Source organism: Protopterus annectens, chromosome 2.part1 (assembly GCF_019279795.1).
Source record: "Protopterus annectens isolate FY-2018-M chromosome 2.part1, PAN1.0, whole genome shotgun sequence".
Taxonomy (NCBI): domain Eukaryota; kingdom Metazoa; phylum Chordata; order Ceratodontiformes; family Protopteridae; genus Protopterus; species Protopterus annectens.
In genome coordinates, this window is record NC_056729.1 from 748,189,889 (window position 1) to 748,211,433 (window position 21,545).

At 44.8% G+C, this 21,545-nt stretch overlaps 1 protein-coding gene across 2 annotated transcripts in view; it reads right to left on the reverse strand.

The window, feature by feature from the left end:
• The window catches only part of FRG1 (FSHD region gene 1), a 466,841-nt gene that overhangs the window by 65,571 nt on the left and 379,725 nt on the right, over positions 1-21,545 (reverse strand). The window lies entirely within an intron of this gene.

The window sequence follows — 21,545 nt, forward strand, 5'->3', positions numbered from 1 at the left end:
CCCAGATTCACCAGCTGGACCGGAGAGGAGATTGACAACTGACCTTTGGACATGCTAGAATAATATTGGGAATTCCTTAATAATTGAAAACAAGGGCCAGTGGGGAGTGAGGGTGTAGTGCTTTTAATTTTTAGTGCTGACTTATATAATTGCTTTAGTGAGCAAGTGCCAGGTAACTTAAGTGCAATGTGTTACAGGTAACTTAAATGCAAAAACGACAAACAGTAACTTTTTTTCAAGTGAAACAAGGAAATAAGTACAGTAAGCAATGCAGATTATCACTAGTGATCCACAGAAGCGCTGAGAAGCCGCGTATTAGGTGGAATTAGCGTTCCAAGGAAATAACAAGCAAACAAACAACAAGCATATAAACAAAGCTAGATTCAGCAGGCCTGGATCTAGTCTATGCTACAGCAAACAAGGTGTACCAATTTCAGTAAGATACAGTTCAAATATTCAGGCACTATAAACCTTTAACCAGAAATTCCCAGCTCAGAAGGGCAGAGTCCAGCCTCTTCTCCCACAAGAGTGCAGACCACGAACCTTCTTAATGTAAAATAACTGGCCTGAAGCCCAAGTGCTTAAACTAGAACTAATACACTTTAAGAATAACAGACACTGGGCTCTCAATCAGCAGTTCCCAACTTAGAAGGATGAAAGCTACCTGTCCTCCCACCACAGTGCATGCCACAAACCTTCCTAATGTAAAACAACTGGTCTGAAGCCCAAGTGCTTAATCCAAAAGACTTAGAATGATAGCTACACTTTAATCAAGTTACTACCAAGCAGTAATAAATACAATTGAATACTTTAGAGAATGCCTGGATTAGTGCTCAAGTTACACAAACAAAGCTAGATCCAGCAGGCCCAAATCCAGTCTATGCCACAGCAAACAAGGCTCACCAACTTCAGTAAGAAGCAGTTCAGATATGCATGCACTATAAGCCTTTAACCAGAAATTCCCAGCTCAAAAGGGCAGAGTCCAGCCTCTCCTCCCACAAGAGTGCAGACCACGAACCCTCTTAATGTAAAATAACTGGCCTGAAAGCCCAAGTGCTTTAACCAGAATTAATACACTTTTAGAATAACAGACACTGAGCCCTCAATCAGCAGTTCCCAACCTAGAAGGATGTAAGCTACCTGTTCTGCCACTACAGTGCAGACCACAAACCCTCTCAGTGCAAAACAACTGGTCCGAAGCCCAAGTGTTTAAACCAAAAGGCTTAGAATGAGTTACACCAAGCAGTAATAAATACAATTGAGTACTTTTAAGATTATGCAAAAGTAAAAAAAAAGTAGGTAGAAACACAAGTACAGTAAAAGCAGATGAAATTTTTTTTTTTTTTTTTCCTGAACAAGTGCTGAGATCAAAGAAACTCATGTTTTTCCAAGTATTATTCCTTATCATTCTATCTACCTCGACATCTGGTAGATCTTAAGGAGGAAGAAGGGGGAAGAGGTCTGAAGTATTTTGGTCTGGGTTTCTCCTGAAGAAAAGGGGAGCGCAGGCTAGGAGAGACTTGCTTCGGAAAAAAAACTCTGTTCTGGCTAGGGATGAGTTCTGAATCACAGAGGAATCGGATCCAAAGAGGCAGTCAGATCAGAAGGCCTTGAAAATTACCAGATGAAGCTGAAGACTATGGCGACGAAGGAAAACGGTCAGGGGATTGTTTCCTTGTCTGTCTGCTTTTCTCTTTAGGCCTATCACCTTTGTCCTCCTGTTTGTCCAAGGTCTTCTTCCAGCATGGCGACACTTCAGAGGCAGACTGATTTAGAGTAATCATCAGAAGAGAAAAGACCCCTGAGAACCAACTTAATATGGCACTCAATGATGGCTCGGTGTCCAAAAGCTATGCAGACTGAGCAGTCTTCTTCAAGGTGGGGAACCCCTAAACAATATGCACACTTAAAAAGGATTTTGTGGCTGCAAGCTACACATTTTGTAAACCTAGTCAGTCTATCATTACTTAACAGACAACAGGCACACAAAGCTAGAAGAAATATAAAAGGGACAGAAACTTGGCTATCAACAAAGGTAATGAAGAAATACCCTAATACTAGGCAGTAATAATAACACCAACAATGGTTAAAAAGAAAATACTTGGAAAAACATGAGTAATAGAAAAATACAACAGATACCAAGGGTGAGAGAAAGAGACTCATCTGTAAAGATTTTTGTTTTGGTAAGGAGATGTGAACAGCTATAAAAAAAACTAAGTTAACACACAAGAAAAAGGTGTAAAATAGTATTAAGACATATTTAGCTGAGGCAAGCCTGAGCAAACAAATCATGTCCATCCTAAATGAGTGGCAAACGAGATCTGAGGTAATTCTGAGGATAGGAGGGAATTGTGTGTAAGGGGAGGAGCCTAAGCTATGGACACTAAAATCTGGTAAAGTGGCTGAAGTTAGACAAGAAACCCATTTATTGCTGAATGGATGGAAATGACAGAAGATGTTTTTAAATTTAAAACACACATTTGTATTTTCCTTTCTCCCAATGGTTACTCTCATGTTTTAACCATATTACTTAATGCCTCAGAGTAAATGCATATCAGCTCTATGGATACAAACACTGAACTGTGTTCTATGTTCAGTCAGATGACTGACCACTAACATCCACTGCTGTAGCTATTATACCAATCCATTGCACTGCAAGTTTTCCTCTTTTACAATTATCTTCAACTGTGCCAAGCATGATGTCTTTTCCTAATAATATTAAAGTCAAACTATTGTCATCTGAGCTTGCAGGAACACTTGGATTTTATTCCCTCCAATATTACTGATTTGGCTTTTGGACAGTAAGGTATACAAAGTATTCAACACCATAATTCAACAGCATCAACTTTCTTCATGTCACGTTTCTCCACTGGCCATTACTGAAAGTACTCTAGCTTGCATAAGTTGAATTTTTGCACACAAGGATACAGCTCTGCACTCAATGATCCTGTCTAGATCCTTTATGGCCTTTCTGCCAAGAGTGATATGCCCTTGGACTTTTTGACTGCTTGTCACACTGTTTTAACTACCGATCCAAACAGGCTGAAACCATTGCTTTCATTTCTTCTCCATCCAGAAAATGTGTATTGACTTTACCAATTGTCAGGATATCTGTCTTTTTGTATTAAGATGCAAAAAACAAGTTATGTACTCACAATAATGTTACATCTGTGTTGTTGATCTTCATTTATCCTTGAAAGATGGGTTCGGTTCCAATCTTGGAACTGACTTGGCCATTACTACAACTTGCGCCACCCAAATATTCTTGAGCTTCACCTCTACCCAGAATCCCTCTCTCTCAATTACCTCATATCAAGTTTGCAGAAAATTTGTAAACATCTATATATACAGATACAGAATGGAAGCCAGGTGGAAGCCTTATCCACTGTATCTGAATAGCATAACAGTTCACGCACATGTAATCTGTTCCCCCAAAAATCTTTTGAGGACAGGGGTAGGAGGGAGGAAGTCAAGGATAAATGAAGATCGATAACACAGATGGAACGTTATGGTGAGTACATAACTTATCTGATGATGTCAATCTTCATTTTGTCCTTGAATGAAGGGACAGAGTCCCAAGCTACCTAAAAACTTGGGTGGACTCGCAGAAGGATATTTCTGAACACCATCGAGCCAAAGGATGATCTCCCCCTAGAGACCAGGTCCAGTTTGTAATGAGTAATAAAAGTATGGGGAGAAGCCTAAGTAGCTGCTGCACATATGTCATCCATAGAAGCTCTAGATTGGAAGACCGCTGAAGTAGCTACTGACCTTGTAGAATGTGACAAGGTTAACTTGTTTTTATCATAAATGAAAGAAATACAATCTTTCAGCCACTTAGAGAGGGTAATCTTGCTGACTGTCTTGCCCATCTTTGTAGAAAGGGAAACAGCTGATTTGATTGCCTTATCATTTTTGTTCTGAGATTATCAAAACATAATTGTCTATGGAAGTCTAGTAAATGTAGAGCATATTCTCCTTTGTTAGGATGATTGGAAAAGACCGGTAAATTAATAGTCTGGTTGATATTAGTCTTTGACACTACCATGGGCAGGAAGGAAGGGTTTGGAAGACTAGGTAAGGAGGTTCAGATGATAAGGCCTGGATTTTTGAGATTCTCCTGGCCCAAGTGATGCCTAACAAAAAGAGTGGCTTCGGATCATATTCTGCAGAGGGTTCAAAAGGGTAATGTATTACCACCTGTAGAACTAAATTCAAGTCCCAAGGAGGAGTTGGATCTTTATATGGAGGTTTTAACAAAAGAGTGCCTAAGAACGATTTACAAAGCCTGTGAGAGGCTAAGGAGCATTCTTCTAAACCATTGTGAAAATTAGAAGTTGCAGCCAGTTGTAGTTTAATGTCAGATGGAGAAGCCCCAGCAATGAACCAAGATGCTATGAAGTGTAAAACCTGCTCAACTGAAGCGGTAAATGGGTCAATTTGTTTTTCATGGGCCCAAACTGTAAATCTCTTCCACTTACTTAAATATAGTTTTTTAGTAGAAGGCTTATCAGCTGATAAAAAGGATGACACGCACTGGAGAGAAGATATTAGGATGCCTGGCAACTAGTGGAATTGGAAGAAGCAAGCAGTTAGCTTGAGGTTCGAAACGTTTGGGTGAACAAGGCTTTCTGGATGGGACAAAAGATCTGACACTAGGTCCACAATCCAAGGTCAAAGAATCAAGTAAGACCAAAGAAAGGGGAACCAAATCTGTTGAGGCCAAAAGGGGGCAATGACAATTACTGTACTCTTCAACCTGAGTGCTTTCTGTTAGAATTGGGGAATTAGATGTACCAGGAGAAAGGCATACAGTAGACTGGAGGGCCAGTCATGGAGGACAGTGTCCCTGGGTGACATTCTCAAAGGGGGAAGCAGGGCGAAGTAAATGCTGCATTTGTTGCTTATGGGAGATGCAAATAGATGGCAACAAGTTTGACTCCAATGACGGAATATCATTTTCACCACTTCTGGATTGAGAGACCACTCGTGAGGCTGAAGGATACATCTGCTCAGCTTGTCTGCAATCACATTGGAACTCCCTGGAATGTGCATTTCTATTAGAAAGTGGTTGGATGAGGTCACCCACGGCCACACACTGAGGCCTTCTTGACAAAGGGGGTAAGACTTGGTTCCTCCCTGTTTGTTGATGTACCAAACCACTGACATACTCTCTGTTTGAACTGCAATAGTCCCCTGAGGAAGAGCTGTCTGAAAGGCTTGCAATGCAAGAAGGACCTCTTATCTCCAGGACACTGACATGCAAAAGTTGGCCTCTAATGGGGACCAAGTGCCTTGGACTGTCTTGCCCAGATAATGCCCCCTCATCCCATTTGGGAGGTGTCCATGGTAACTATCACCTTGTGCTCTGGAAAAACAAAGGGATAACCTTGAAAAATCTGCTCAGAAAGCATCCACCAAACAAGATCCATTCTGAAATAGTTGATCAAAATTTGGTCTGTTATTGGGCGGTGAAGGACAGACCACTAGTAAGCTAGCAGCCATTGTAGTACTCTCATATGTAACCTGGCTAATGAAAAAAGAAGTTATGTTCTTACCATAACATTCCATGTGACTTGTTCATCTCGCCTTTGTTCTTACACGTGGGTACGGAGCCGATCCATCAGCTCAGAGCCGGCCACTTTCCAAGCTCAAGATCTCTAAGCAGCTAGAGGCATAATCCCTATCCCATGATGCTCTCTGACTAACCTCAGATCTAGTTTGCTGAACCCAGCAAGAAAATTATGACTACACATACTAATATGCCAAACATATACACATGTATACAGATATTTACAATTTGCCAATAAATACCCTAGCTGGAGTAAAGGAAACTAGTTAGACCAACAAGACCACCAGTCGTACCCATTCATAGGTTCATACTAGGCTATCTGCCCTAGGGCATTTATAAGCCTAGCCAGAGTGTGTTTGGCTTTCGCCACCCATTTCAAATTAATTTTGCTATGCCCTTTTTCGAGGTTAGTATACTGTGCCTATGTCTAACAGTGACACAGAAGTGATACCCGGGGTAAACCTACGATACCCCATCCACTCATCAAGATTCCTCTTGAAGAGAGTCAATGAGGGACTCTGCCTAACCTGGACTGGGATTTTATTCCAGAGTGAAGGGAGCCTCTGAGTTATGAATCTGTCCCTCCAGCATGTCCTATTTATTTCAGTGCTGAGGTTCAAGTCTCTCAAGCGCGTAGCTCGATGGGATTTGGATTTTCTCAGGTGCAGCATGTCCATTAATTCCGGGTTGGACATGGCTTTATACGTCAGGCACAGATCGCCTCTGAGCAGGCGGTATGCCACTGAGTAGAGCTGGAGTTTCTTTAACCGGGCAGCATATGGCATCTGTTTGAGCCCTTTGATCCTCTTGGTGAGGTACTTTTGGGGTCTTTCCAGTTGCTGCAGGTGTCTGGTAAGGTACATCCAAAAGGGGCATTGTACTCAATTATGGGCCTGATGAGGGATGAGTAAAGAGGCACGATGACCTCCCCTGATCTAGATGTGAATCCCTTCATGATTAGGTGGGCTATATAAAATGTTTTTCTAACCACTTTGGCCATCTGGTTGTCAAATGAGAGATTGCTATCAACTTGGGTCCCCAGGTCCCTAATTACTTCTTCCGTACTTAATGGATTACTACATATGTGGTAATTTGTGGGCACTGTTTTTGCCAAAGGGGATGACTATACACTTTTTGGCGTTTAGCTTGAGGCCATGGCTCTGGCACCAGTTGTCTGTTTCTATGAGGCCCTTTTGGAGGATGCTTGTGTCGGCTGGAGAGTCGATTATAGCGCCCAGTTTGCAGTCATCTGCAAACTTGGTCAGCCACAGTCCTTCCGTGTTGGCCTGTACCTCCGAGAAATATATACCAAACAGGAGAGGTCCCAGGACTGAGCCTTGTGGGACGCCACTTGTAACTGGTTTGGAGTCTGACATGGCTCCAGTAATTCTAACCATGTGGGTTCTGTCCTTGAGCCAGTTTGCAACCCATCTAGTGACATAGGGGTTTATATTTAAGCTGGTGAGCTTATCTATAATGCCCGAGTGGGGTATTGTATCGAAGGCTTTCTTCAAGAACCTGGAGGGGGAAGGTGGGAGGGAGTGTAAAAACAAAGGCGAAATGAACAACTCACATGGAACGTTATGGTAAGAACATAACTTCTTTATGTGAAGTTGTTCAATCTTGCCATTTGTTCTTACATGTGGGTAGCGTCCCAAGCACCCTAATCCTGGGTGGCTCATGGGAGTACATTCCTGAGAACAGTGGAACCAAAGGAAGCCCTGTCCCTGCAGGCCCTGTCCACTTTGTAATGAGTGATAAACGTATGAGGTTTGGACCACGTAGCAGCTGCACAAATAGTATCCAAAGGCAAATGGGCTGCATGAGCCAGAGATGTAGACACAGCCCTGATGGAATGTGCTTTCACACTATGCTCTAAAGGTTGGTTGGTTGATGAATATATATATTTTATGCAATCAGATAACCACTTAGACAATGTAACTTTAGCCACAGGCAGCCCCTTTTTATTGTCCGCATGAGAAACAAAGAGTTGTTCCGATTTCCTAAACTCCTTTGTTCTGTCGAAATAAAACCTCAGTTGTCTGTGAACATCAAGTTTATGTAACATATATTCTAATTTATTCGAATGGTGTCTGAAAAAGGTGAGCAAGCTCAATAGACTGGTTCAAACTGACTTTGGAGCAGACCTTAGTTAGAAAGGTGGGATTTGTCCTGAAAGAGACTCTGTCGGGATGAAAACCAGGTACGGAGGCCTGATAGAAAGAGCTTGCAGTTCCAAAACTCTATGAGCTGAGGTAACAGCCACCAAGAATAATGTTTTCCAAGAAATGAACTGCAAGGGACAAGAAGATGCAGGTTCAAAGGGGGGAAGCATAAGCTGATAGTATTAAATTCAAATTCCAGGGGGCAACTGGTTGCCTGACAGGTGGCCTAAGGTGATGAGTCCCTTTCAGAAAGGCTTTACATAATCTGTGCGAGATAAGATTAGACCCTTCAAATCCCAGGTGAAAACTGGATATTGCAGCCAATTGAACTCTTACAGTGGCTGCTGCTGCGCCTTTGTGAAAAAGCATAGTCAGAAACTCCAGAACAAAATAGGAGCGATATAGGGATCAATATCATGTTGAAAGGCCCAATAAACAAAACGTTTCCATTTGCTTTTATACAGCTTTCTGGTGGAGACTTTATGAGAGGAGACCAGAATATGTTGCACCACGGAAGACAAATTACATGACCTGGCTAGGTTGGGAAGTGGAGCAGCCAAGCTTGTCAGTTTGAGGGACTGAAGAGAGTGGTGAAGAACTCCTGACGAGTGGGTCAGAAGGTCTGGCACTGGGTCCAGAAACCAAGGTTCTTCCAGCTGATATTGATAAAGGAAGGGGAGCCATATCTGCTGAGGCCAAAAGGGGGCTATCAGAATAACAGTCCTTCCCGAGCTTTTTGCTTTCTGTAAAAATCTGGGGATCAGCGGGGTTGGAAGAAAGGCATAAAGGAGACCCGAGGGCCAATCGTGTACGAATGAATCCTTTGGGCTGTCCCCAGAGGAGGATTCAGGGCAAAGTAGCTTCTGCATTTGGCATTCAGCGGGGATGCAAAAAGGTCGCAGCAAGACTGGCCCCATCTGTGGAAAACCATTTTCACCACTTGTTTTTTGAGGGACCACTCGTGGGGCAACGGAATTGCTCTGCTCAGTTTGTCCGCTATCACGTTGGATTTCCCCGGGATGTGCGTTGCTATCAGAAAGCGCCCGGTGGATACAGCCCACTGCCAAATTCTCAAGGCTTCTCGGCATAAGGGATAAGACTTGATCCCCCCCTGTTTGTTGATGTACCAGACCACCGACATGTTGTTCGTTTGGATCGCGATCGTGTCCCGAGGCAGAGAGTCATAGAAGTGCTGCAACGCTAAAAGCACTGCTCTCAACTCCAGGACATTGATGTGCAGATGAGATTCTATCTCTGACCAGGTACCTTGGGCAGTTCTTCCCTGAAAAAGCCCCTCCACCCTATCAGGGAAGCGTCCGTGGTCACCATGGCTATGGGAGGAGGAAGTACAAATGGTCGACCTACTGTCAACCTGGTGACTGTTCAGCCACCAGAGAAGGTCCTGCTTGCAAGTGTCTGTCAGTAAGATCTTGAAAGACATTGGGAGCTGTTGATAAGACCACTGGGTGAAAAGCAACCATTGGAGTATCCACATGTGCATCCGTCCCAGAGAAACCACTATGAGGGTAGCTGCCATGGTGCCTAAAAGTTTTAAAACCTGAAAGGCAGATACTCTCTTTTCTTTTAGCAAGCGGGACACCTGATTTTGTAAAGAGATAACTCTTTCTTGAGGTAATCTGACCAGTGCGGTGGTGGTGTCTAGATCTGCTCAGATAAAGGAGATATGCTGCGATGGTAAAGCAATTTTTTTTGAAATTTATGGTTATTCCGAACCAAGAACAGAGATTGATCGTATGATCCCTGGAAAGAATGAGTTGATGCCTGGTGGTGGCGGACAGGAGCCAGTTGTCCAGATACAGAACACCCAGAATCCTAGATGTCTCAGGTGAGCCGTAACAACTGCCATGCATTTGGTGAACACTCTGGGGGCTGAGGTGAGACCAAACGGCAGTTGTCGAAATTGATAGTGACTGGCCCCCATCCGGAAATGCAAATGATCTCTGGAAGGTCTGGCCATTTTGATGTGGTAGTACGCATCCTTGAGATCTAAACAGCACATCCAATCGCCCGTTCCCAGGAATGGGAGTATCGACTGAAGCGTAACCATCTGGAACTTTTCCTTCTTTACAAAAGCGTTTAGGTTGCTGAGGTCTAAAATGGGCCTCCAGTCCAACTTTTTCTTTGGAACTAAAAATAATCTGGAGTAAATTTCGGATCTTATCTGGTCCACCGGGACTGGCTAGATAACTCTTTTTTTTCTAGCAGCTTTTGGATTTCTATAGCTGCTTGATCCCGCAGACTGGGCGGAACCATCTGGGATTCTTGTTCTGACTGGCGGGGACTCTGAAAAGGGGATGATGTAACCTCTGGCAACTATACTTTGTACCCAAGAATCTGATGCAATTCCTAGCCAGGCGTCTGGGTACAAAGCCAGGCGACAACCCGACTGCCTCCAGAGTAGAACAGTCAGGCCTCCTCTCAGGAGCGCTGATAAGGCTTGCCAGAGAACTGCTCCCTGTCGCCCTGGTTTTGTGGACCCCTTCTGCCGCCAAAGCAGCATCTTCCATTATTGCCCCCTCCTCTGCCCCTGAAAGGGGGTTCACTACGTGTGTTCTGGAAAGCTCCTTGGGACTTCCGGAACCACATTTTTCCACCTTTCTGCCCTTTGGGGTATGGTCTGGTAGGGGTGGAAAAATGGACTCCTACGTCAGATAGAGTCTTTCCTTCCTACTCACACCTAGTGAGAGTCTCCTTGACCTGGGGCCCAAACAAAGTAGAGCCATCAAATGGGGTGATGACAAAGGAAGACCTGAAAGCTTTCGCAAAGGAGCATAAGCACATCCAGGACAGTCTCCACAGAGCTATCGCAGAACCTGCTGCTCGACTCGACCCATCGGCTGCATAGGAAATGAGCTGCATGGACGAGTTGACAATGGAATTAAGGGTAGAAAGGTGAGCCGTCACCTTCTCAGAAACAGCTTCATCTGTGTTACCCTTTAGAGTATCTCCAAGTTCCTGGAGGAGATCTCGTTGGAGAAGGGTAAAATAAGCAATCTCATGGCAAATGTCGCATTACTAAAAATGCGTTTCCCATATTTGTCCATCGTCCTAGAATCTCTATTAGGAGGATGGACAGTAGCAGAGGTCTCTGACATCTCTTTCTTGATGGCCGCCGCCACCACCATGGTATCAACAAGAACTCCTTTAGTGAGGTACAATTTGTCTTGTGGGGAAGTGATGAACTTATTGGGCCTCTGAGGGACTGGTTCCATGGAATCAGGGGACTCCCACGCCCTTCGAGCAACCAGATCCAAGAGTTCGACGAAGGGCGGAGTAACCCAGGAGGTGGAAGATTGAGACCCAAAGGCCTTCAGAAGCACCGACTCATCCGCAGAAAGGGTAACGGACTGCCAGTCACCCCTCTGTTTCAGTATTTCCAGGATGTCTGCAAAGGAGACATCCTCTGAGGGGGACCGTGAGGACCCTTCTGATTCCTCCAAGTCTGTGTCTGATGTCAAGGATTCCTGAGGGGAATCCAAATGCGTCCTCTTGCAAAGTCTCTTTCTGGGGACCTCATCAGTGGGAGGTTCGGGTGAGGTCTCCATAGAGCAGGGTTCACCCAAAGGGGTTACCTAAGGCTCTGGGTCTCGATGCTTAGTAGGAACCTGTGATGTAGAGGCAGAACACGGTATTTTAGAGGAGGAAGAGGAAAGACCTGAGGAAGTGAGAGTCTTGTCAGACATTACCCCTCCTCATTGCATCAAAGGCACTGGAGTCTCGACCCAAGGACCCCACCTGTTCCGAAGAAGGCGGCTTCCCCGGTGCCGAAACTAAGGGCTCTGAACCAGAGGACAGAGCCGAGCTCATCTGAGCCGAGGCCCTGAGAAGAAGGATCGGAACTGACACGTTGGTTCGACTCTCCTCCCTGGAACTGACGCAAGGGCGTCGGCTCCGAGACTCTTCGAACGGCACCGAAGAGATCAGGGTCGACTGAGCCGAAGTCACTGGGATAGGACTCGGCTCCGCGGGTTCCACAACCATCAGATCTTCCACCTCCGGCTCCGAAGGCCTAGGTAAGGTCGGAAGAGGAGTAGTCACAGGCAAAGGGACGGTAGTAGGAATCGAACCCAGTTGGGACGAAACCGAAAGTAATTTGGGCAATGCCGGGTTCTCTAAAAGCCTCTGCACCACACAATCCACATAGACGTCTGAAAGGGTCCTAGAAGAATGGGTCGAGGGGACCGAAGAAGCCACAGATCTAAGAATTGGAGACTTCAACACCTCTGACACCAGCTCCAGCTCAGAGGGTTGGCTCAGAAACATCGGTTCGGTGCACGACTCCGATGACTTTGGAACCGGCGACCGCACCTTAACAGAGGTGCTCAGAACCGAGGAGCTAGGTTCTGAGGACACCCTTGAAGACTTCGATCCTTTCGAAGACTTGGAGGTCTTGTCAGTCTTATCCAAGGCTTCCTGAAATTCAGGTTTCAACAGTCCTCTGTCCATTAGCTTTCTCCTTTCAAGCAATACTCTGCCACTAAGAGAGTGGCAGATAGAACAATCCTCCTGTACTGTAAGTGCAGAGGTCCTAGGCATATTGGACACATGATTGTTCGTAATGGACATTTTCTGCCCACAGTCACACCTCTTGAAACCTGACTTCTGTCTCTCTTTTTGGTCAGACATATTAAGCACACAATTAGCAGATCCCTGATAATACAACACAAAATAGGTACTATAAGTAGCTCTAAATATTTATAGCAAAAAGCACAGTATCCCAAGACTAAATATAACGGATACAGTTAACTAAGTATTTATAGCAAAAAACACACTATCTAAAGATTATGTAAAAGGGCTAGGGAAATCAAGTTGAGAGATCCCTGTTCAACTATACGGGTGAAGCACAGAAGTGCCTAAACGAAAAAGAGGGCAAGGCCCAGGAGCAACCGCTCCAACAACACAAACACAGCTAAAAACCACACAAGAGGGACACAGCCCTAAAAAAATAACAGAAACAGATAATCAATTAGAGAATAAACTTCAAAAAATATAGCAGTACAAAATATCAAACTACAGAAAAAAGAATTATACTGGCCCGAGCTCTCTGGAGAACTTGTGATCCGTTGCAGCGGCAAACTAGATCTGAGGTTAGTCAGAGAGCATCATGGGATAGGGAATGTGCATCGAGCTACTCAGAAATCTTGAGCTTGGAAAGCGGCCGGCTCGGAGCCCCACGTGTAAGAACAAACGGCGAGATTGAACAACTTCACATCTAGAGTTATGGAAGTGGCCACAGATCCTAGAGCTTGTAAGATGCATTGTGCTGGAACTTTCTCCCTGTGAATTAACTTTTGAACTTGAACCACTATTCTCTGATGTCATTCTGGGGAAGAGATACTATTGTTTGAGTATTTAGTACTGCTCTTATGAATTCTAAATTTTGTTGTTGTTGTGTCTTTCGGCTTTGTGACGGAGTTAAAAGTAACTTTTCTAGATTGACGGTAATCCCAAATGGGCACAGGCATAGAGGGTGGAGTCTATGGCTACTATTAATTGATGCTTGGTCGAAGCGGTTATGAGCCGGTCGTCCAAGTACAGAAACACTTGAAATGCTTGCAGTCTCAAATGAGCTTCTACTTCAGCCATGCATTTGGTGAACACCCTGTGGGCTGTGTTGAGTCCAAAGGGCAGTACTCTGAATTGGTACTGAACGGCTCCCAGAAGGAAGAGGAGAAACCTTCTGGAGCATTTGTCCATTTTTATATGGTAATACGCATCCTGAAGATCTAACTGAGCACATCCAGTTGTCTTTCTTTAGACAGGTAAGAACAGACTGTACTACGACCATCCAGAACTTTTTTTTGTCGAACCAACTTGTTCAATACACTGTGATCCAAAATTGGTCTTCAGTTCCCTGTCTTTTTAGCACTAAAAGAATCTTGAGTAGGTTCTGGATCCTTCTTGGTCTGGCAGGACTTGTAGGATGACTCACTTGTCCATCAATTTCTGAATATCATGCAGTGCTGAATCCCTCTGACTGGGTGGAACATTGGGATTTTTTTTGAACGTGGGGAGGTTGAGAAAAGGGAATGATATAACCTCTGGATATGATTCATTGCATCCAGGAATCGTATGTCAAGTTTAGGCAGGCTTTTAGGTGCAAGGATAAGTGTCCCCGGACTGCTTCCAGAGGAAGACAATTGAGCTTCCCTTCAGGAATGCTGACAGGGTTTGCCTGGGAAAGAAGCCCTGAAGCCCTGGTTTTGCAGACCACCCCTGCCATGAGGGCAGTGTCTTCAATTTTGGTTCTCCCCTCTCCCCCTGGGGGAACTCTCTCCATGTGTGTCTTGGAAAGGCCCTTGGGATTTCTTGAAAGCACAGTTTTGTACCTACCATAAATGTAGATGTTCGAGTGCTAATACAGCTGCAGTAATCGCAGATGGGTTTTCAGCCGTCAGGCAGTCCCTCGGTCGGCCGAATTCCAAAGTCTTGGTCCGGCGTCGGTTGTTGTCGCTTACTCTTTTGACGTCAGGAAGGCCAGAGTATATAAGAAACAGCCGACGCCATGTTCTTCAGTCTTTCTTGCCCCAGATGTCAGGTGCCCCCAAAAGGAAGGCAATACATAAAATGAAGCTTATCCACAAATGCAAGCAAATAAAAGACAGCAGGATAACCCAGTCAGGAGGTATGAAGAGGCTTCTAGGCCCCATGGCCTTACCAAGAGGGGAAGGAGGGAGGGAAACCTGTACTGCAGCTGTATTAGCACTCGAACATCTACATTTATGGTAGGTACAAAACTGTACTATGTTCATCGTGCATACAGCTGCAGTAATCACAGATGGGTAGAATCCCAAAGCTATGCATAGGGTGGTAGGTACTATGAGGAACTGGGTTGAGCCAGAATGCCCTGCAAAACAGCAGTGGCAAAGCCTGCTCTTGTTCTGGAATATAAGGGCAGGTGGTAGTGTTTTGTGAAGGTATGTACAGAACTCCAAGTGGCTGCCTCCAAAATATCCTTAGTAGGCACACCTCTGAGGAAGGCTGTAGAGGTGGCTGTGGCCCTGGTGGAGTGAGATCTGATACCAGTAGGGACAGATTTCCCATGATAGGAGTAACAAAAACGTATGCAGTGGCCAATCCACTTGGAAATGGTCTGTTTGGTAACTGGTTTCCCTTGAGCCCCTACTGCATAGGACACAAAAAGTTGGTCTGATTTCCTGATGGGCTTTGTTCTGTCCAAATAGTAACGTAGCTGCCTATGGATGTCTAAAGAGTGAAGCAGCCTTTCCCCTTTGTTTTGAGGGTTAGGATAAAAGGCAGGAAGGTGTATGGCTTGGTTTAAGGCGACCCTGGATACCACTTTAGGCATAAAAGATGGGTTGGTACGAAGGGAAACCCTATCCTGATGGAAGATGAGGAAGGGCTGCACCGCCACGAGGGCCTGTAGTTCAGAAACCCTACGAGCTGAAGTGATGGCCAGAAAGAAAGCTGTTTTCCAGGACAAATATTGCAGATCTGTTGAAGCAGCAGGTTCAAAGGGAGGCAATGTTAATTTTTCTAGTATGTAATTAAGGTCCCAGGCTGGGATTGGTTGTTTCCTTGGAGGTCTTATATTCTTAGCCCCTCTGAGGAACTGCCGTAAGAGTGGATGTGAGAATAAAGGAGGATCCGTGTTGAATTCTGCAGAAATGGCTGAGGCGTGTATTTTAATTGAAGAAAATGAAAGTCCACTGCTCAGCAGTTCAGCTAGGTACTGTAAAACCTGAGGCAAGTTCAATTTTCTAGGGTCCTGTCCTCTTTTCTCATTCCAACAGCAAAACCGCTTCCATTTTGCGGCGTAAGCTTTTCTAGTAGATGGTCTTCTGGCCTCCAAAATGACATCCTGCACCTCCTTGGAGAGTAGAGTTTGATGTGGTGTTAAGGAATTTTCCATGCAGCAAGGTTGAGTGTTTTCAGCTGACTGTGAAGGGTTTTGTAGCTGTTCTGCGTCAGCAAAAGAGGTATTAGAGGCAGGGACCAGGGAGGAGTATGTGTTAGGCTCCTCAGGAGTGGATACCAGTGTTGCCTTGGCCAGTCTGGAGCAATCAGTATCATCCTCAGTTTGTCTGTTCTTGCTTTCAAAAGCACCTTGGGCAGAAGAGGCAGAGGTGGGAATGCATAAACTGTCCATGTTGTCCAACTGAATGAAAGGGCGTCCACTTTCCAGGCCTCTGGATGGAAGGTCCTTGAACAAAACCTTTTCAATTGATGGTTCCTGTGGGAGGCAAAAAGATCTATGTCTGGCCTCCCCCACGCTTGGATTATCTCCGTAAACACCTGTGGATGTAGCTTCCATTCGTGTGGATCTGTCATATTCCTGCTCAGAGTGTCTGCCAGTGTGTTTTCCATTCCTGGCAAGTACTGTGCTTGAAGTTCGATTTGTCTTTCCAGAGCCAAGTTCCAAAGAGTCATGGCTAGTCTGCACAAGGGGTATGAGTGAGTTCCTCCTTGTTTGTTTATGTACCACATTACTGTGGTGTTGTCTGTTCTTATGAGTAATTGTCCTGGATGCAGGAAGTCCTTGAAAGCTGTAATTGCATTTATTACTGCCAGCATTTCTTTTTGATTGATGTGAAGGTGCTTTTCCTTTTGGGACCATCTGCCCTGAATGCACCTGTCCTTCATGTGCGCCCCCCAGGCGTAATCTGAGGCGTCTGTGGTTATGACTTGTTTTGCTTGAGGCTTGCAGAATGGGAGGCCTGTGTTTACTTGACATGCTTGGGCCCACCATAGGAATTCCTTTTGTAGACATGGAATTATTGGAATAATTGTTTCCAAGCTGTGACTGTGTTGAGACCATAGATTTTTTAGGTACCACTGAAGTTTCCTCATATGCAGCTTTGCACACGGGATTAGAAGAATGCAAGATGCCATGAATCCCAGAGCCTGCAGGATTTTCCTTGCAGTAAGCCTGGTACTTTTTGCTAGTATTTTGAAGTACTGAGATAATTGCCCTTGTTTTTCTGGCGTAAGGTATGCCATCTGGGTGTTTGTGTCCAAGCTGGCACCCAGGAAGGTTATCTTCTGAGAAGGTGTTAGCTTTGATTTCTCCTTGTTGATGGTGTATCCCAGAGAAAGCAGTAACCGTGTCACATATGCCAGATGTTCCAGTAGTATATGTTTGCTGTCCGCTTGGATCAGGCAGTCGTCCAGATAAGGGTAAATTTGTATCCCTTGAAGTCTGCAATAGGCAATCACTGATGCCAGGCACTTGGTGAATACTCTGGGCAGTAGATAAGCCAAAGGGCAATGCAGAGAATTGATAGTGGATTGAACCTGCAAGAAATCTGAGGTATCTTCTGCAGCTTTGTCTGATTGGGACATGCAGGTATGCCTCCTTGAGGTCCAATGTTACCAGCCAAAACTCCTTGCCCAGCATGGGAAGAAGTTGCTGTAATGTGAGCATCTTGAATTTTGGTGCAGTAGAAATGTGTTTAGGATGGATAAGTCCAGAATGGGTCTCCAGTCGGTTCCTTTTCTTGGTACCAGGAAAAGTCTTGAATAAACCTTGACCTTGTTGGTGCGTAGGTACCTTTTGTATAGCTCTCATGTTTAGGAGCTTTGAAATTTGCAGTTGTGCCTCTACCCTTTGATTTTGTGGTAGGTTTGGCATGCCTCTCATTTTGGAAGAGTGTGAAATTGAAATTTGTAGCCTCTGTTTATAATGTCCAGTATCCATTTGTCTGTTGTGACAATATGCCAATTGCTTGCAAATAATGCTAGTTTCCCTCCCAAAGGTGCTGCCAGCTGAGACTTGCTTGGCATGGAAATGAGGGAGTCATTGGTTTTGCTTCCTGTATTGCTGTGCACTGTCTTCACCACCTCTTGGTGCTGGAGATTGCCATTGTCTGCCTCTATATGATCCTTGTGATTGCCCTCTGCCCCTTGCGCGTCTGTATCTGCCTCTTTGGGGCTTGTCAGTGGCTGGAAAGGACCAGTTTTTTGAAGGCCAATTCCTGCTAAATCGTGGTGGCTGGACCTGTAAGAAAGCTTTGACAGTTTGCATAGATTTGGCTTTTTCTTCCATTTTTCGTAGTATATCCTCAGCATTAGTACCAAAAAGCACATCCTTTTGTAAAGGTACATCAAGGAGTTTAGCTTTCACATGATCAGGCAGATTTTGTTCCCTAAGCCAGGCATGTCAGCGAATGACTGACCCTGTAGCCGCCGCTCTACTGGAGGCCTCTAGGGCATCATAACCACATTGTAAGGTGTGTTTACCCACTTGTTCTGCACTATGCATCATATCCTGTAACTCTTTTAAATCTGGTTGTTCAGGTTGGGAGATTTTTTCTTTTAATTGTGATAACAGGAACTGTTGATATTTAATCATATGAAACTGGCAGTTTAAGGCCCTCATGGCTAGGGTGGCCGAGGTATATACCTTCTTACCCCACCTTTCTAGAGATCTAGATTCCCTTTCTGCAGGAAGTGGATTCTTGGCAGTGGAGGCCTTTATTCCCTTAGGACCTTGTGAAATGGTTTCAGGGTCAGCATTATGGCCTTTGTAGAGAAATTGGTGAGAACTGGGTACTCTGTAATATCTATCAGGCTTTACTGGTGCAGGAGGCAGTGAATCAGGATTAAAACAAGCCTCCAAATAGACATCATCCAGTACCTCCAAAACAGGGGGTATAGCCAGAGGTCTGTGCTGAGGTAACCAAAGAAATTCCCTAAGTCTTTTCTTGGAGTCTGAAAAGTCTTGGCCTTCCCAATGGAAGTGTTCCCTCAAGGTGTGCAAGGTTTCCCCAAAAGAAAAATCCTCAGGGGGGGATACAGAAGGAATGGACTGTTCTGCATCCGAATCCTCAAAGGGAGAATAAGAGTGTTCCTCTGCATCAGAATGTTCTGATAAAATGGATCCCTGATCCGAAGAGGGGGATTCTTTCTCCACTCTGGGTCTCTTGTCAGGAGGGGGCTGAGAACCTCTGATAAGAGTTATTAGATCCTCAGCCATTTTAAGCATCTGTTTCTTAGGCATGGGTCCAGGAGATGGGCCTTGAGCAGCAGGCCTAGTGTGATGCCTGGCTGCTTTGGATTTAGTAAAGGCCTTAATAGAAAAAGAAGATGAAGGTCTAAATACACCATGGGTGGATGTGGATCTGTCCACATTAGTAGGCTCGACATAAGCTGGGGCTTCGGTAGTAGTCTGGGAAAAGGCCGATGACCCAGCGGTCTCGGGTACAGAAGACACCGCCGAAGGAGTGTCGTCGGTAGTCAGGGACTGCAAAGGCGTCTCGCTGAGAACCGGACCCCGTGGAGCCTGTTTCGGCGTGGTGTCGGTGGAGACCGCGGGCCTCGCATGTCGGTCCTTTTCCTTGCGTTTTTTGGATAAAACGGTAGTCGGAGTGTCCGACGACATTTTATAGTCAAAAGCTTTACCAAAAAAGTGTTGGGCGAACTCCGCCCGACGCTTGATAGTGCGTTTATTGAAGGTAGCGCAAAAGCGACAGCCCGAGACGTCGTGGTCTGGGCCCAAACAAGGTATGCAAAGGGAATGGAAATCCTTATGCGGTATTTGCTTCCCACAAGAAATACAATCATTAACTTTTTCTGACATCGGTCTGAGGCAAGAAAAGATTCCCCAATGGGGCACTTAGCTTTAATGAAGACTTCGGTCCCAAATATTTTCGTAATTCAGGAGCTGGCCGACCGGCACTTGCGAACTGCTTCTGCTTCGGGCACCGCGCGGCAAAAAAGACTGAAGAACATGGCGTCGGCTGTGTGTCATATACTCTGGCCTTCCTGACGTCAAAAGAGTAAGCGACAACAACCAACGCCGGACCAAGACTTTGGAATTCGGCCGACCGAGGGACCGCCTGACGGCTGAAAACCCATCTGTGATTACTGCAGCTGTATGCACGATGAACATCCACATTTTTCCACCACTTCTCTGGTTCCTAGAAAAGGACCTAGGGGGGTGCAAAAATATACAAAGGGTCTTACCATCTTTCTCACATCTGGATAAAGTCTTTTACTTTAGGGTCAAACAAGGATGTTCCGTCAAAGGGAGCATTGATGAAAGAAGACTTGAATGGTTCCGCAAAGTCACATAAGCTCACCCAGGTGCGTCTCCTTATGGCTATGTCTGCACCTGCTGGTCTAGACGTACCTTCGGCTGTATGAGCGATCAGCCTCATGAACAAACTGGACACAGATTCCAAGGTGGCTAGCTAGGAAGCCACTTTCTCTTGGACTCCCTCAGCTACAGCTCCTGCCTGGGTGTTTGACAACTCCTTAAAAAGATCCTGTTGGAGTCTGATAAAATGTGCCAAAAATTCAAAGACCTTATGGTGAAGGTCGATGAAGTATAGATCAGCTTCCCAAATCTGTCCATGGCCAGAGACTTTCTTTGGGGGGGATGGACGGAAAGATCTCTCCCCATGAAGTTCCTTTTTAGTGGCTGCCTCTATTATCATAGCATCTACAGACAACCCCTTAGCCCAAAACTGCTCATCTTCTGGAGTGGAAAGAATCTTGTCTGGTCTTCTGGGGATGGGCTTGATGGTTTCTGTAGCCTTCCACACCTTCTTCTGGGGGACCTCCTCAGGGGGATAGTCTAGAGAGATATCACAAGATGACAGTACCTGTGTGTCTGTGATACTTGATGCTTCAAGCACCTGCTGTCCCAATGGAGAGGCAGTAGGAATGACAGAACTAAAGGGAGGTACCTATTCCGGAGGGGGAAGGCGCCAACTGAATTTCTGTAAGAGAAAGGGTCCTCTGCACAGCCTCAAAGTGAAACTATCAACCATAACAATTAAGATATATACAAGTGTGTACAGGGAGAAAGAAGACTATGATAGAAAGAGGGGAGGGAAACTATCAGCAATAATAGTTGGGAATACACCAAAGTATAAGGGGAAAGAAGCATCAACGATGACACTGAGGGACATACACTAAGTGTAAAAAAAGGAAATGAGATAGAGAAGGTATATGAAAAACAGAAAAAAAATTATAGATAGAAAAGGTATATGAAAAATGAGAAAAAAATTTACCTAAACCCACTAGCACTCGAGTAGTAACTAAATGTGACCATTTTTGGAAAGCAGCAAATGAGATTGGAGTTAACGGAGAGAGAGGGATTCTGGGTAGAGGTGAAGCTCAAGGATTTTTGACTGGCATGACTTGTAGTAACGGCAGAGTCGGTTCTGAGATCGGAACCGAACCCATGTGTCAAGGATAAAATGAAGACTGGCAACATCAGATCCTTTTAAAGCTAATTTTATTTAATCTTGACAAGTAGATGTGGTATAGTCATCAATAGAAGGTTGATAAGTCTTCCTCTAGATTTTTACCTGTCCTTCACACAATCTCTTTGATGATTTGCTCTGAAAATAAATTAAACAAGTATGAGGGAAAGTATGCAGCCTTGTTGAACAACTTTAACAAGTTTTGACCACTCTGTTTCTCCTTGTTCCACTTGAACACTTGCTTCCTGAATGGAGCAGAAACATGCATACATAGCCTTTTAATGTGGGTTTGCCTTTTCAAGAATCCATCTCACATCAGCAATAGTACCTCGTGTTCCTCACAGTTACCTAAATCTCGCCTGTACTTTCTGCAGTCCTTATTCCAAGTATAGTTGTAATCTTTACTGAATAATCTTGTGAAAAATCCTGGTAGCATGTGGAATTTGAGTGCTGTTGTGATAATTTACATAAACAGTTGTATTACCATTGTTCGAGAGTGGTATAAACACAGATCATTTCTAATTAGATGTCCACATTTCCTTTCAGAGCCTTGTAGGTATTGTTAACAGCTGCACCAGAGTGTTGTAGTACATCAGTGGGTATACCATTAGTGCC